This window comes from Siphateles boraxobius, unplaced genomic scaffold (assembly GCF_051911475.1).
Source record: "Siphateles boraxobius isolate OS27281-9 unplaced genomic scaffold, OSU_SipBor_1 5, whole genome shotgun sequence".
NCBI classification, from domain to species: domain Eukaryota; kingdom Metazoa; phylum Chordata; class Actinopteri; order Cypriniformes; family Leuciscidae; genus Siphateles; species Siphateles boraxobius.
In genome coordinates, this window is record NW_027509141.1 from 10,745,384 (window position 1) to 10,763,173 (window position 17,790).

At 36.5% G+C, this 17,790-nt stretch overlaps 1 protein-coding gene across 26 annotated transcripts in view; it reads left to right on the forward strand.

Moving 5' to 3' along the window:
• The first annotated feature begins 2,568 nt into the window (after window positions 1-2,568).
• The window catches only part of adgrl2a (adhesion G protein-coupled receptor L2a), a 139,779-nt gene continuing 124,557 nt past the window's right edge, over window positions 2,569-17,790 (forward strand). For 13 of the 26 annotated variants that reach the window (XR_013194829.1, XR_013194830.1, XM_077202789.1 and 10 more), the window contains exon 1: window positions 2,569-3,040. The gene's annotated coding sequence lies outside the window, so the exon portion shown is untranslated. The remainder of the gene's footprint in view (window positions 3,041-17,790) is intronic. The other 13 variants (XM_077202782.1, XM_077202784.1, XM_077202785.1 and 10 more) reach the window with 4 other exon arrangements.

Consider the following 17,790-nt stretch of genomic DNA (forward strand, 5'->3'; position numbering starts at 1 on the left):
TTTAAAATAGTTTGGGGTGTTTATTACAACTTTTTCATTTTGTTTCTGTCAAAAGCAGTTGGTTTTGTGGTATGGATGAATTTCTCTTGATTTTAAAACGCGGAAAAACATATTGTTCCGTTTTCTCTTTCATAACAAAGGGGAGTCGGAATTTAAGTACCAATTTAGTCTAAGATGTTCTCCTAAAATTCCTAGGGAGGAAATAAAACCGAGGATGGCACAGAGAAAAACATTTGGCATTTGAATAATTTGATGAGAAATGTTTAAGCTTATTTTGAAATCTCTGACTTTGGTATTTTGGCAAACCTGGGCATAGTCGGATACATTTCTGTGATTTTCGTGTCCGAAGCAATTGTTCATAGTTTTATACATTTTAATCTTAAATTGTATGCCTGCCAACCTTTCAAAATCAGAACGCTCCAAAACAACATCTAATTGTAGTTATGAACATTTCAACAGGTTTATGCATCTCTCTCTCTCTCTCTCTCTCTCTCTCTCTCTCTCTCTCTCTCTCTCTCTCTCTCTCTCTCTCTCTCTCTCTCTCTCTCTCTCTCTCTCTCTCTCTCTCTCTCTCTCTCTCTCTTTCACACACACACACACAAACACACACACACACACACACACATACACATTCGCTCTGTAGGCTATCCTGAGGGATAGTGCATAAATGACCAAGTTTAACAGAAAGTGATCTGGACATGTGCGAAGTCCTGTGAATAGTTGCTTTCTGCTGGTATTGTGAATGTCAAATGAGGCACAATACATTTACTAACATACACATTTACAGTTTGATGTTGAAAAATCTGTTTCTCATAACCAAAATGTAGAAACCACAGATTATAAAAACATAGAAATGAGAAAAACACAAGCACACACATACACAGACCACTGTAAATAAAACATTACAAACAGAAGACTGGGAGGGTTGCTGCTTGATATATCAGAGGAATGTTTTTTTTTGGGGGGGGGGGGGGGGGGGGGTTCTGATGTGACATAGCAAAGACGGCTAAGCAGAGGAAAGCCGAACATTTTCTGATGATCATGATTAGAAGAGTGTTACACAGCTACATTCACTAATCCTTATTTAAGCTACAATCTGCTGTGCTACATAACATAAAGAGCAACTAAAATGAGTAGAATTCCTTCCTGAAATGATCAACCAGTGTTATTTTCATTAAGTCAATCCGATTACAATACACCATAGTTCAGCTGAATTCGTATTCATGTAAAAATGACAAATATCTGTCACAGGTTCTCCGCTGCACATATTCATTTTACAAGGTAAGTTTCTTTAAAATCCACCTGTGCAAAATTAAACATGACATTTTATGTTGCTTTCTAGTATTATTATTATTATTATTAGCATAAACACTTCTCTTATGAATGTTTTTAAGATTCAATTACATTTCGTACAGATTTAGATTTGTATGTATTGTAACTTGTATTGTATTTTCCTTGTTTGTAAAGTCTATTGATATTAAAAAAGTTTATTTTCTTTAGTTTAAGATTTTGTTCTAAAGTACTGATGAAAAAAATACCATAATAGCAAAAAGCATTTAATGAGCTTTTTTTAAGGAGACAACCCTAGCATATTTAAGTAGATAAAAATCAGTGGTGTGTAACATAACTGATGTGTTTTTATGTGTGTATGTGAGAGAGTGTGTAGTTGTGTAAATGTGATTTTGCTAAACCCCATCGCCTTCCTTTGACTGCAAGAATGCAACACACATGTGGTTTTACTTCAGCAAAACTAATGCATAAACATCAGAAAAAAATATCAGAATGACCTTTACCACATCTGTTTTCTCTTTTGTCCCTCAAAATGGATCTATTACTATGTAAAGTTATGCATATGGAAATATAAGTGTGCACTCTTACACTGAGCTTCACCTGCTGTATGAGTGAAACAGAGAAATGCGCCCTCAGAGTTGCTGTATTTGACAGAAATATTGCTCTAAAGCTCTATTAAAGCCAGGTGTAGGGGGGGGGGGGGGGGGGGGGGGGGGGTGATCCAGTTGGATGATTCCTTACATGGCCTTTTCAACTCATTCTTTAACAGTTCTAGGATGTGCATTGCATTTAAGGGTCACTGACTTTGAGGATGGTCAACAAATGAAATAATGGTAAGCGTGTTGGTGAAAATGGCATGTGTGGCCCTTTTTTCTGTGGATTACTGCTCCAGTTGCAGCATAGCTACAGTCACTTTCTGATTGAGGCCAAGTTGAGGGAAAAAGACAAAAATCTGCACTTTTTCTTCTTGATGCAAGCTAGAATTACAGTGAGAAAACATGTACAGTCATTGGCTGAACGGGCCAGCCTGCGCACAGCATGAGAGGCATCTTTCTCTATGAGGGGCACGTACAGCAAATCCAATGGATAATGGCCAAAAAGTTGTATATACAAAACAAATAATCTGCTTTGAATTCCTCCTCAGCTCTGCGTAATCGTCTTCTACAACAGCCTTTGCTTAAGTTGTACTCACGATAACATGGTTATGCGATCATTTTCTCGCCGACTCCGTGTCCGTGTGATCCAGGAATCCAGTTCCAGGTTTTAAGTTCTGCCTCTCTCTCTCATCTCGGCTCAGCTCGCACAGAGAGAAATCCCTCAGCCGCGGGCCGCTCTCTCTCCGGCTGGAACGGGACTCAACAAACCCGAAGAAGACGCTCTAAGGACTGAAATAAATAAAGAGGACTGTTTTTGTTTGTTTGTTTTTCTTGGGTTCTTTTTTGCTCTTTTTTTATTAGTTGCCTTGCGAACAGGTCCGCGTCCTCTCTGTCTCTCTCCTCCAGCAGGACAGACGCACGGACCCTCTCTCCGTAGTCGCATCTCTTCATCCCGGCACGGCGAAGCGCAGGACTGAGCGCGGGTCTGCGGGAATGTGAGCGCTCACACCTAGAGAAAGGCTCGGGTGAGCGGAGCATGTGTGCGTTGTGCGCTGAGAAGCGCTGCTCCTATTCTAAAACCTGTTTGTAATTGCCTCAACTGATTAATTAACTTTCCGTCTGATTTTCTTCAACTCTCCGTTCACTCTCAAAAGGTAAGAACCTTTTTGATAATGATAATAATGCGCATAAACTGATAAACCCTGTTGCTCTATAGTGGATGATTATCAAGTTTGGGTTGGTTACTCAAACTTTCTGTGCAAAAATATATTAACGAGGAATTAATTATCCGGGTCATGCATGCTGTAAGGTTAGGCTATACCAAAGTGAGTATTTTGAATATATGTGCCTATTACATTTCATTTACAAAAAAAAGTATATATATATATATATATTTAAAAAAAATATGAGAAAAAAATATGAAAGCATTGAGTTCCAGTCAGATGACTCGAAAAGAACAAAAATACTCTGTTCAGAGTAATTAAAATGATGGAAAGGGGGACCATGGCTAATTGAGAAATGGTTAATCAAAACACAACCAGATGTGGATTGATTTGGTCGGCTGCCATTTCTCTCTTTGTCTTATTTCTTTCTTTCTCTCACTCTCTCTTTGAATGGAAACTATTAATGTGGGAATGGGGGGGGGGGGGGGGGGGGGGGGGATTGGATCTAGGTGTCTTCAAATAAATCCCATAGAGATATTTCATTCCATTGAAAATTCTTTAAAGGTGTCAGTGAAGTCTGCACACTTTAATTTATTTTCATTGCCTTTTGCTTCCTACAACAAGCATGTGGTGACCTACATCAACTGTTGAACTCACTAAAGCTTGACTTGGGTTGTTAAATTGAGGTCTTGTGTCTATAATTAAAAGCAATTTCAGGCTCTTTTTGCTGGTTTTTAACTCCTCAGGATGATTAATGTGAAATGAATGGTTCAGAGTGCAGCGACAGCAGTGATAGAGTGCTAACTAGGGGACTGTAAGAACCCAGTGCAGTTTAAATCGTCTGAACCTGACTTTCTCTAAATGTAACATCGGACACTTGTGAGCAGCCGCTGTTAAATTAGATCCTTTAACCCCACATTCATAATTAATCCGCACCCGGGCCCCTGGTGCCAACAGTGAGATGAGCAGAATCCGGTCGGTGGCACTTCTTTGCCCAAACACACTCTGAACTGCTCTGAAACAAACATCTTGCAGGGGCACAGATAAACTGGCAAACTTTGCACTAGTATGCATGTTACATTGTAATTACATAAGTAATACTATTGTAATTAATGTATTATAATTATTTACGGTGCTGATAATTACACATTAGTATTGTCATTATTGTAGCAATTAAATATAATAGCATATCATATATGTAGCTGGAGACTGCAATTTGAAATGTTACCAAAACACTGGGCAAATCACAATTGTTTTCGGGTAAACATTGCTGTAGTGTGTAAGACCAAGTAATACGAGTCAATGCATGAGCGCGGTGGTGTTTGAATTGCGGTGCATGACGTGAGAGACACTAAAAACTGAAGTGCCAAACATATCGAGTCACCTGGATGAAAATCTGCCTGCTTATTTCAGATCCGTCTAGACCTACAGATGCTGTTTATGTTGACGGGAGCTGTATTTTAAATTTGAGTTTATGATTCAGGGCAATCTAATGTTTGTCGTAATGGCATGTTTCAATTGTTACATTCATAACATTGAAAAATATCTTGTGTGTATATATATATATATAAACTAAAACTAGAAAAAAAAAAGTACTTGGCTTATATTTGATCTCATAAAGCTACAAATACCATATTTTTAAATACCCAATATAAGTCAGCCGAATTAGAACTTTAGATGAGGATGTGGAGTTTTACCATATGGCATGTGGTTTTTGGTCTGGATTCTTGCATGTCACCATTTGTGCTTTAAATAGACATTCTCGGACCAAAAAATGTTTTGAATTTGTATAAGTGTGAATGGACTCTGTTTGAAGCCGCTCCATTAGCATTTCAAAGTGGCCTGAGCTCTATTTGAGCCCTGTGCTCTATTAGCTTCAGCACAGGCCTGGAGAACAGGAGGGGTGAAAGGGGACCAGGGCTTGTAGTTCATTTCTCCTCGTCTTTGTGTTTGTGTGTGAAAACACTATCCCATCCTTTTCATTTCAAAGGAATATTTTCCTTGGCTCTGTTTCTTTCTGGCCCCCTTCCTGCATCAGAGAAATGAAAACAGCCAAACATGAGCAGGATTAGGAGATCCACCAGAGAACTTGCTTAGGTATTTTCATTCAAAGCGGAAAAGTAGTGTTTTTCTATAGGTACATTTCCAGTAAAGCAGAGAATGAATGTTATAACACCTACACAGAAATTCTTCTCACAATTGTGCAGCTTTATGTTTATGAGAGTTAATCTCACATAAAGCCCGGCAGATGTCTGACTATTCACGATTCACCTCGTCTTCATAGTGCAGATATTTTATCCCAAATATAATGTAGATTTTTTTTTTTTAAGTCAGCTTTTAAAGTTTGTGTTTTATTGTGTTTCCGTATCAATCTGTTTTAAAAATGTATTTTGTTAGCGAGATTGTATTAGCTTTACTTTGGGAGTTCTTTGTCCTCTACATCCATATTACTGTAATGTGCTTATATATATCTCTTCTGTTCTCATTGAATAATATTCAGATTTTTATTATTTTTATTATTGATTAATTTAGTTTTGGCGATCTGTAAAATATGATTTGTGGCCCAGTGTGCTCAATTCCAATTTTATGTTCAACGCCATATGGTTAATATCAGACACATGTGGAGAGCATTTGAATGGTTAAATGTATAAAATATGAGGATTTTGTCACTTAAAATAAAGTAAAATAAAAGTGTTTTTATATCAAACTTGAGTCTTAATGAAAAAGCCAAAGCTTTTGTTCAAAATGTGGAATAACTTTTATTAGAGCCTTAGTATATGGTATTGTGTGTGTGTGTGTGTGTGTGTGTGCGTGTGTGTGTGCGTGTGTGCGTGTGTGTGTGTGTGTGTGTGTGTGTGTGTGTGTGTGTGTGTGTGTGTGTGTGTGTGCGTGCGTGCGTGGGTGTGTGTTTGTGTGTTTGTGTGTGTGTTTTGCACAACAGTGTAATTCCACTGACAGCCATTGTTCTCCGAACATCAGAGCGTTTGCACAGCCGAATCAAATAATCGGACTCACTGAACAACAGATATGCCATGTAGCTTGTAGACTTGTGAACGATGGTTTCTGAATATGGTTTAGAGAATTTAATGCAAAAAAAAAAAAGTATGTGCTTGAGTAATTTGAGGGGAAAAAAACAAGTGGACCACTAAACAAGTAATTTGCTCCGTAGGACATTGTTGTTACTTTAGAGACACCGTGATACAGGCCATATACGCTGTGGTTACCGAGCGCATAAAACAGAAAACACATTCAGTTGTGCAAGAATATCAAATCATATGATTTCTTTCCCTGTTTTTGATTCAGTTGTGTGTTTACAGAGCACCCTGCTGTGCCGATAAACGCTCGCCAATTTGCGGGGAATAAACAGCCCTGTTACACTTGGAGTTTTATGTAAAGTGCTCAACTGCCTTTGGTGGGTCAAATACCTGCATTTTACGGTGGTTTTTATTTTACGATCAGTAATCAGTGGAAGGCAGGGCGCCTTCTCTGCCATTTTGTCAAAGCGTTTGTTTCTGCTTGCGAAAGGTTTTGTGTGACAGTGGGACGGCAGACTTCATACACAGGCTGCCATTTTAATCAGCTGCAGACTGTGGGCAGCACACAGCACTCTGAACACACCCAGACTCCAGTGTGCACACATGCAATCAGTTTCATTCATTTTAAAGTATCTGTATGTCATATAAATCATTTCTAAACACAAACAATTGTCGATTAAAAAAGTGATTTAGTAAAAAAAAAATAAAAAAATATTTCAACATAGTATCACTTTAATTCTCCACGGTAAAATAATAATAGTAATTACCCACTAATATTGACAGTAAGTCAACAACAAATAAAGTGGTGCCAGACTGATAAGTTCAATCACTTTTTACATCCAATCACTTACTAAAACTAAATTAACTCTGGCATGTTTATTTTTAATTAAATGAAAATGAAATCCACAGCATGGTTCGTGTTATTTCGTTTTCAAATTCAGAACTACACATATTTAGTTTGGTGTACACACAGGAGGCATGACTTATCTATCGCAGAATTGGTATTTAGTAAAAAAATGAAAAGAAAAATTCAATTTCTCATCAGAAAGGAGAAGGTGGGAACCCAGGTACAGGGTAAACATTATCTGCGAGCGGAGAGAGAGACAGAGAGAGAGAGGGGGGGTTATTAGACGTCTGGTGATAGGGAGAAGGGTTGTGTCTCGGATGGCTTACAGGGCCACACTTGAAAGGGCCATTTTTTTTTAGCAGACACACCTGTTATTTCAGAACGCTGAGGAGAGTTTAAGCTGCAGTGTAATTCTCCTTTTGTTACTTATCTAAAACAAAAACGTCTCCAAATTTCAAAGAAACTTTTAGAAGTTTCATGCTGTTTTTTTGTTTGTTTTATTTTACATTTATTTATAATTTATTTACTAATTATTATATATGAATCTATACTAAATAATATTAATCTTTACAATTTTCCTATTAACCTTACTTGTTTTACTTTAAATTGTTCATTAAAGGTATCAAAAATGTCAATGGACATTTGGGAATTATATATGAATCTAATATTTCACTTTCTTCGGTTAAGTGTCCGAACATTTCACTGATGGTGTAAATTCTTATCAGAACATACTGAAATAGAATAATGGTCAAGACATTTCCTGCGGATTCCACTAATCCTCAAATAACTAATCTAATCTGGGGTCAACAGTGAGTTGTTTCTTAAAAACATTCCGGGGTCAGAGGTCAGACTTATCTTGTGTGGTTCACCGGGGAAGATGTAGCCAATCATGAGGGTGTTCCTGGATCTCTTGACCTCCTGTTATAGATAATTTTGCTTTAAATTATCTTTCCACATGTTAAAAAACTGCACCAGGTGCTGATTCAGCTGAAAAATGGAGCATATGTACCAGAATGAAAGTGTGTGACATGAACACGCTGATTGTTAAGGTAAAGGATATTGAAAAAAGATCTGAAATTAAAATATTGGACTTAAAAAAATGTTTAGCTGTCCAGACAAGAATTCGAAGAAGAAGAAGAAGACAAATCTGTGGTCCGTAATTATGCAATCGACAGCGCAGTGATGTTTTAGACAATAGGGACGACGGGATTTCTGCTTGGCTTGAGTTGCTGGCCACCACTGGCTGATCTTTGGCATTTATTTTGTCCTGCAGTGTCGTACTGATTAAGCTCAGGAATTCAAAAAGCACACTATTCCTAGATCAGCACTTTGGGGTCGTTCCAAATAGAGTAAGCTAGAGAACTCTTCATTACGACTAAATCAATGTTGTTGCTACCATGCATTAATCTACATTCAGATATAGAGATTAGCGGTTTATTAAGGTGTGAAACCTTTGTGCAAGCCAGAGGTGTACACTGATTGGATAATCAGTCTGCGAGTGACACCTGACATCTCCGCCTCCATTGATTTTCCAAAAGAGGCCATTGGCCACATTGCGTAAGATGACACATAATGAGTGGAGAATTTAATTCAGACCAACAGCCAGGTTGCAGAGCTAAGTTAATTACATTATGGTAGCAGTCATTACTCTTTACTCTAGTGCTGATGTGCCCAATACAAACAGCCTTCAAGTGTCTTTCGCTCTGACACACTCACCTGGCCACTCGGGCTCAAATGTAACTAGTCAGCGACATTGTGTTTTGTGTGCTTATTTAAAGCAATGCATCAGCCATGCTAGGCTGAGGAATGACAGCTGCAATATTTACTACCCGAACAAACTAGATTCATGTATACAAATTCTTATTTTTTTTTCTTTCTTTTTTTTAACCATGACTGACATATTAATACAGTACAAATCATCTGCTGAATGGATTCAGTGATATTCATTCACCAAGATATGTAAGTTGATCTGACACCTCTTACCAAATAATTTTCCAACACACATTACAGATTTTATTGTGAATGTTTATAAGTTCATGTTATATATTTAAGGTAATACAAAGTCTTAAATATCTTAAATGTTTGATTAATCTTCCAAACTCTCTGAGTAAGTGCTGCACATTCAGAGTCAGAATGCGGTGCTGTTGCACGTTCTACAGGCGGTTTCAGAGCAGTTCGCCATCAGTGAACACTGCACACATCAAGCAATTGCTTATGACACTACTGTTAATGAATAATGACAATGCTCATGTAGATGGTGAATAAATGAGTTTATATTTGATCTCCCTCCTCTTTTTGAATGACCAGCTGGAAGTAGTAACAAATAAACATTTCAAAGTAAGAGTTCTGTGGTATTTTTGAATTATTTATAATGAAAGTCCCACATTATGCATCAAACATTTTTTTTTTCCTGGTCAATATTGGTATTTTAGTGACACAATCAGTGATGTATTTGTAATTTGATTCAACAAAACTTTGTCTGGGCCGCTCAATCACAGGAAGGAATGATTATGTATGTATATATATATATATATATATATATATATATATATATATATATATATATATATATATATATATATATATATATATATATATATATATGTGTTCATATATTGGTGCATAAATCTTGTATAGAAGGTTTATAGTTCATTTAATTTAGTTAAGCTAATTTAATAAAGTTTAATGAAGTAATTATTTTGAGATTGTATGTTTGTTTGTTTTTGGTATGAACATACATTATAATTTTTTATTTGTGCTGGTCTAAAAAAAAGGTCTTAAAAAGCGACATTTGTTTCTAAAAAGAAAAGAAAGAAAACATGCAGAGACCCTGGACTTGTTTCACCTCGAAAATGACTTTTGATTTGGCTGAAATTACAATGGCTCCATCCAAATAGCTATTAACCATTGTTTCAGTAATGTTCCTGATAATCTAGCCCTTCAAACAATTTGCCAATAGTTAACACATTAGTTGTAATAGCAAGTAATGATAAGTTTGGAAAGTGAATACTGGGATACATTAAAATGCTCTCAAGGGTGAATTTGACCTTCAGTCTTAATTTCATGTCCCAGTAAAAAAAAATAAAAAAAATAAAAAAAAAATCCTCAAAAGATTTAAGTTTGCATCCGTTGCAAACTCGCATTCAGGTCTGGCACCATTCTGATGTGGAACGGTCACTTTCATGCTCCAATGAAATCTCACTGGATTAAATCAAGTCCCACCCCCATTGAAATAAAAACAAAGAACGACAGACTAAGACATTATCTTTGAAGAACGAACCCAAATACACTGCAAACAGATTTAAAAAAAAGAAAAAAAATTAAAATCATTGAAATTTTGTCTTGTTTGAATTGTAATGTCTTCTTTAACATATAGTGTTTTTATCCTGAGAGACAGGAGTACAGAGACAGGAAATGATGCGTGAAGAGAGATAGAGTGTGATCGCGTCTTCCACAATGAGCGCCACTGCTCAATGTGTCTCGAGCACGAGTTCCACCGGCAGGCTGTAGTTCGGACTGTAAAGCGCAGGATTAAGCAGCAGACGATACAAGCCAAGTTCCTTTATTGTCAGGCTGACTATAATGACCACAATGCTTAAGGAGGGGACACAGGTCACAGACTGTTACAGGCGTGGCAGAAAATGACGAGACAAGACTGAGCGGATGTGTAGTAAAAATATATACTGTATAAAGAGACTTTTAAGAAAATCATACATTTTTACATACTACGTGTGTGTGTGTATGTGTGTTACACACTTTATAACACTATGGATCAAATATGTGTATAAAATCTCAACAGTTGCTGCCCATCAATGACATTTTAATTATTTAAATAGTATTTTAGCCACATGGCAGTTTTGATATCTTTGGTTTGTCACACCTGCTGAAATGGCTCTGAATGCCACAAAACTGCGAAGTGTCAAACACTTCCTGATGACATTTGCATAACTCACACATGCCTGGTGTGAATTTCGCCCCTGTTAACACACAAACAGTGGTGGGGCGGCTTATCTCGCGGCACACAAAAGAGAGTTATATGAGATAATCATAGATATATAGCAGATATCTCACTGAATATCTGTAAAGAAATTATTCAGAGGAGATTTAGTTTAGCCTATACTGTGTTTTAAAACACTGAAAAAATCAACCGTGAAACTGTTGAGCAGTCTTTAAAAAAATAATGGCATCATTAAAAATATATTTTTTTAAATATGTGTGTGTGAGTGTTTTATAAAAATATAGATAGATAGAACATACACATTATATAGCTATAGTAGTACAGAATAGTAGTATAGATATATTGGACAATGTGAGAAAAGACACACACACACACACACACACACACACACACACACACACGCGTTGGTGCACCTATCATTTACATTCCATAGACGTAATGATTTTTATACTGTACAAACTGTATATTCTATCCCCTAACCCTAACTGTACCCCTCAAACTACCCATCACAGAAAACTTTCTGTTTTTTTACATTTTTAATAAAACATTGTTTAGTATGTTTTTTTTAAGCCATTTTAATTACGAGGACTCAGGAAATGTCCTCATGAACCACATTTACCTAGTTATACCCATGTAATTATACAAATGTTTGTCCTCATAAATCATATAAACACACACACACACACACACACACACACACGCACGCACAAACACACACACACACACACACACACACACACACACACACACACACACACACACACACACACACACACACACACACACACACACACACACACACACACTATTTTTAAATGATATCATACTATTTTATTCTAAAATATTTAAATGTTAAATTCAAAAGTTACATAATGCTGACAAACAGAACAAAATAAAATCATTGCTTTTATAATTAATAGGCATATTTCTAACAGTCATTATCTCCCGTGATGGACAGTGCTGCTTTATCTTCATACTCTGCGAGTGGATTGCTATGAGCCCACGGCCCAGCCGGCCCCCTGTCACCACCAAGGCTCCAGTGGCCTCTTTTGTTGTATTCTGATAAGATCTACTCAGTGTTTGCTTCACCAACCTCCAGTGGTGTGTCTGGTTACTTCACTGCAATTAAGAGAAAGGAAAACATGCCCAACCAAAGCGTAGAAACATCTTTTGTGAGCGCGTGTGTGCGTGGGCTTTCATTCACAGAGTTTAATGTGATTTATAGATTATGTCACAGAATACATAAGCCTTTTGTGGTGCAGTTGTATTTCCTATTGGACTTTCTGTCCGGCGCATGCAGCGAATCGCAAGCCCCATCAAAGCAATTACCTTTGCTAAAGCCATATTAGTCTTATAATTGGATAATCTTGTATTGCTTTGGCTTAATTCATTCTGTGGCACCAAATGGTTTCCTGTCCTCAATAACATTTTAGACTCAAATGTTCTTAGAGAGAGACTCTCTAGCTTTCCCTTCATCTCATATTGTAGTTTTTTTCCCCCTGAAAGCACAACAGAAAAATGAAACACACTAGAATCAGAGACAGTGACTGTGCAATATACAAACTATTGACTCTTTTCCAAAACCTAATGTGCTGCCTTGCTATCTACTGCCTACATAGGCAGCTGTCTTCTTAGGCCGCATCCTAACAGAATGGAACCTCATAAGACCATTTTGGAATGCTCTACAAAGGCAGCAGTTCTGTGATTTTTCAAAGAGCTCACAACAAAGCATTCCTATGACGCATATGTAGGCAGCTCACTAGGTTTCGGAACACATCTTATTAATTATTAAATAAGTTTGAGGTCAGCAATGTTAATACTTTTATTCAGCAAGGAGGCATTAAATTGATCAAAAGTGACAGAAAATACATTTATGATGTTATAAACAGATTTCTGTTTCATTTAATGATGTCTTTTGAATGTTCTATTCATCAAACAACCCTGAAAACCCTGAATGTATTATGCTTTCTACAAACTGTTTTCAACATTGATTATAGCAAGAAATGTTTCTTGAGCATCAAATCAGCACATTAGAATGATGTGACACTGAAGACTGGAGTAATGACTGCTGCAAATTCAGCTTTGCCATAATAGGAATAATGTTTTTTTATGCTCAACAAGGCTCAGCCTTGTTGAGCATAAAATATATCTTTCAAAAACATGACAAAAACGTCTCAGATACCAAACTTTTTAATTGTAGTGTATATAAGTACAACGTAGCATTTATTGAAGTGAATTGAGAAATATTACAATACATGTTGTTTGAGAGTATAGGGAGTTAAACATATATTTTTTTTAATTAATAAATTAATATTTTGTATATGAGTATAAAATAGCATATATTTAAATGTATTGACAAATATTACAATATATGTTGTTTGAGAGTATAGGGAGTTAAACATTATTTTTTAAATGAATAAATGAATATTTTTTATATAAGTATAAAATAAAATATATTTGAGTGTATTGAACAATATTATAATATATGTTGTTGAGAGTATAGGGAGTTAAACATGATTTTTTTTAATTAATAAATTATATAACCTTGCAGCTAATAGATAATCATAGAAAATAAATATTAACTATGAAGAAAATGTATGTTTTTTTTTCCTCCGTTGCTCTCTATTAACATTAGTTGTTATCTTTCTCTGAAGGGCTAAAGTAAAGATATATGCACTATAAGTTACACTAGATGGGTGCAAAGACACGGAGCAACACTAAGTCTGCGTGAATGATGGATAAATAATTTAATGGCATCATTTGCATACTGTATGTTCAGCTCTTATTAAAATCTAAACCTACGCCTTGATCAGAGGGAAGCGCTACTTGTTATTTTTGACCTCTTTGTGAAGCAGACTTCCTGAATTGATCCCTGCTTTCATACAGTTGCGCTGTCACCCCCAAGTGTGCTCATGATATCCTCCTCTGGACTCAGATTGTGGAAAATTACACTGAATGGCAGAGACCTTCACAACATACCAGAGCTGAAAGAACACGAATAAAGAGGCTAGAGAGATAAAAACGACAGACAGAGAGAGGCAGAAAAGGAATTTTCTGTATCTGCAGCTCTTCGGCGGGTGGCGGAAGACAGCTGAAATGCTGGTAATCTATTTATATCAGGAAGATTCTTCGGGACACTAAAGGCTTTGATTTCTGGACAGGTTCAGAGTCCATTGTAGGGAGGTTGTTTCCCTGGACGCAGGTCACTTATATGACATGTCTCCCAAAAGAAAAGCATTCTGGCTCCACAAAAGCCATTTGGGGATTGCATGAAATGCTGCAGGAAAAGTTAGATGACATCAAACCCATCAATGTCACATCCTGGCACCAGTATGCTATCGTATGCTTTTCCGATGCACCCCAGCTAATATCTGAGGAAAATCCTTGTTCAGACTGCATCATTGTCCAAAAAATTAAGTGTAACTGTGAGGGAACTTTATAAACAAAACATTATTGGACTAAAATGAGCTTAGAATCAGCCCTGCATTCCTCCTGGTGTTGAATGTCCAACATTATTATTGTCAGATGTTTATGCACTCTATTTAAGAAATAAAAATCCCTTTGAAATACATGAGATAGATAACAGCACCTATGTGACAGTGAATTTGTCACAGTTGAATTGTAAATAAACAAAATGAGGCTGAGAAACCATTTCACAACAGTTTTGAAACCTTTCCTGAAAACATTTCACAACTGGTATAAAATTCAAGCTCCAGGCCCTCCAGCAAACTGCTGTTCCCAATCCCATCATGCATTTATTACACTATAAACAAGAAGAAAATAGCAAGAAAACATGGTGTCATATTATGTCACACATTCTCTGCATGAGTGTTGCCAATGCAGCGTTACGCGTGGGCTTGAAGTCTGACGGAGCACAAGGCGACGAAGATACCGTTCATTCAGGCTAATATAGCATACAGACTCTTCAGTCACTCCAAGCTGTGTCTGTTCGACTGCTGTGTTAATTTGTCCATTTAACCTGTGTGAAACCAGAACGTTCCAGTTACATTCTCTGATCTGCTAACTAGCTTCAAAATAAAGCCAGTTTTGCTACCGATAACAAACTGCCCTAAAGCCACTTCACAAGCCTGCAATAATAGCTATTACCAAGTGTCTGGGTTCCAAAATAAGATATTTCAGCAACAAAACTTTGGGAAAGTACAAAACTAGGAAATGGGATTTCTACACCACTGACATGGACAATAAAGAAGATGTATTGATTTAGTAACATTAGCTACTAGGTGCTAATCTGTGAAACATTCTAAATTCACCATGGTAATTATTATTATTATTTAGATGAGTAATAATAATTACTATAAATATTTATTATTAATCAGTGCTGTCAAATCGAATAGCATACCATACGATTAATCACATGTAACAAAAGTTTGTGTTTACATATGTGACCGTATATATATATATATATATATATATATATATATATATATATATATATATATATATATATATATATATATACGATCTATCAGATCTATCAGATACAGATGTAGTCTGCCAAAACCTATGCATTACATTGTCATAGCCATTAACATGCTAACATGATTGTGAGGGTTGCCATGATTGAATTATTATTATTATTATTATTATTATCATTATTATTAATATTATTTTTGGAATTATACAATGTGCAAGTGATATATTTCATTGCCCTAATTGTGTTTACAGTTGCCAAACAACATAACAAAATTCTCAACTATCAGTTTTATAATAATCCATTAAAAACTGTAAAACCATTAGCAAAGTCACATGACAAAAACTCGGCATGTAAATTGGCCTTTTTGATGTTACGACTGAAGTATCTAGAACTGACAATTAGCCCTTCAACTTCTCTTAAAGTTTAAAAAGTGTAGGGGGTCAAATGAGTTCAGTCTCAATCTAGTGTAGGGACATCTGTGTCTCAGTTCCTCAGCTCACAGTGTTAGTTAACACATGTAAATGAGGCTAACGATCCAGACACAATCTCTCATGGCTTTCTTCTTCTGAGCCTCAAGCCTAACAGCTCAGAATGAGATATCACCACAGAATCACCACACAAATAAACCAGAGCCATATAAGAGACTGAGTTTGAGGCTCCTTCCGTCCACAGAATGTCTCCCATTCACTAGATTTAAAATGACATAATTTTACTTGGGGTGGGGTGGTAATGGCGCAGTGGATAAGACACATGCCTTTGGTGTGAGAGACCCGGGTTCGAATCCACTGTGAGACACCTATGTGTCCCTGAGCAAGACACTTAACCCCTAGTTGCTCCAGAGGCGTGCGACGTCTGACATATAGCAATTGTAAGTCGATTTGGATAAAAAGCGTCAGCTAATTGAATAAATGTAAAATGTAATGTAAATGTACTTTCATAATCATCAAGCAGTTACAGAAGTTTTGAAACCATAATGCTGTGGATATGTATTAGACAGTAGAAAGTTTCACATTTTTAACATATGGGCCAGGCAATTATATTTGCAAGTCAAATAACTTCATCTTTCCACTAGAAAAAAAAAAAAAAAAAAAAAAAATATATATATATATATATATATATATATATATTATTAGAGGTCTGAGAGGAATATTGAAGAAATATAGAGTCCATTATGATCAAACTGTGGATCTGACTGTTCCACTGAGCTTGTGGGAGGTGGGGACGTAAAATGAAAGTCACTTCTTTCCTAAACTGTTTTGCTTTCTCACTCTTCAACCAAATACACACAGCAACTCGACACAAAAGACGCACAAACAGTTAAAAATTAGCATTTGTTTTTTCACAAGCAAAAGCAGCATTAATAGGATTAATTTTTCATGTGCAAAAACAGATGCAAATTTAAAATCAGAAGTGAATGGCCTTGACGTTTTGATGGCGCCTTTGAAAAAGGTCAACATCGTAGCATCAGGTTTAGCATGAGGCTTTAACTGGTGGTTGCGTTGTCAGGAGAGATTTAGACCTGACACTTGATTTCTCTCCGGGAACAAACTCCGCCCTCCTTATCTGTCTGCCCATTTTTAAACGATTTACTGTCGAGCTTGTTCTCACCCTCACACCAGTATGCTTGCTTTTATCTTGAAAAGTCACACACACACAAAAAAAGTGTTTTCGAAGATTTAAGTGAGGCTTTTGCTAAGAATGTATGTGTCCAAGAAAACCCATCTCTTTTAGCTTGTTAACTTTAATTAAACCAAGTAGACATTAATTAAATGAGTTTGTGGTTTGTGGAGGAATCCTGAATCATGTCTGTTAGCGTGTGAACTATCAGAGCTCGAATCATTTCCAAATAATTTCCTCTCATAAGAAATCAATCAATCAACCTGCCCAAATCAATCATCTGTAGATTTCTGCACCACCCCGCTTTTAATGTCACCCATTCAAGGCGTTCTTTTAATGCCCCTCACTTTATGTTTTGTGTTCACTTCTGCCATCTTAAAAATTAATCATCCTGTTGAATAATGGCTCACGATGGAGCTGAATAATTGATGATCTAGTGCTTAATAGAGGGACAGAGGAGGCGTTACGCTCACACAACTGCTGTTGTCTGAGAGAGACAGGCGAGTTGGGATGAGTGTGTGTGTGTGTGTGTGTGTGTGTGTGTGTGTGTGTGTGTGTGTGTGTGTGTGTGTGTGTGTGTGTGTGTGTGTGTGTGTGTCTGCATTGAATAATCAATAATCAAATGGCACTGAAGGAAAGACACATAAAAAACACATATCAAGTCAAGTCACCTTTATTTATATAGCGCTTTTTACAATACAGATTGTATCAAAGCAGCTTCACAGTGATAACGAGAACATAATACAATAAAGTTTGTTTCTAGAAGAAAATTGCGTCATCGTCCACCTTAAGTACGGCAGATCAATAATATTGTTGAATATCAAATGTCCCCAACTAAGCAAGCCAAAA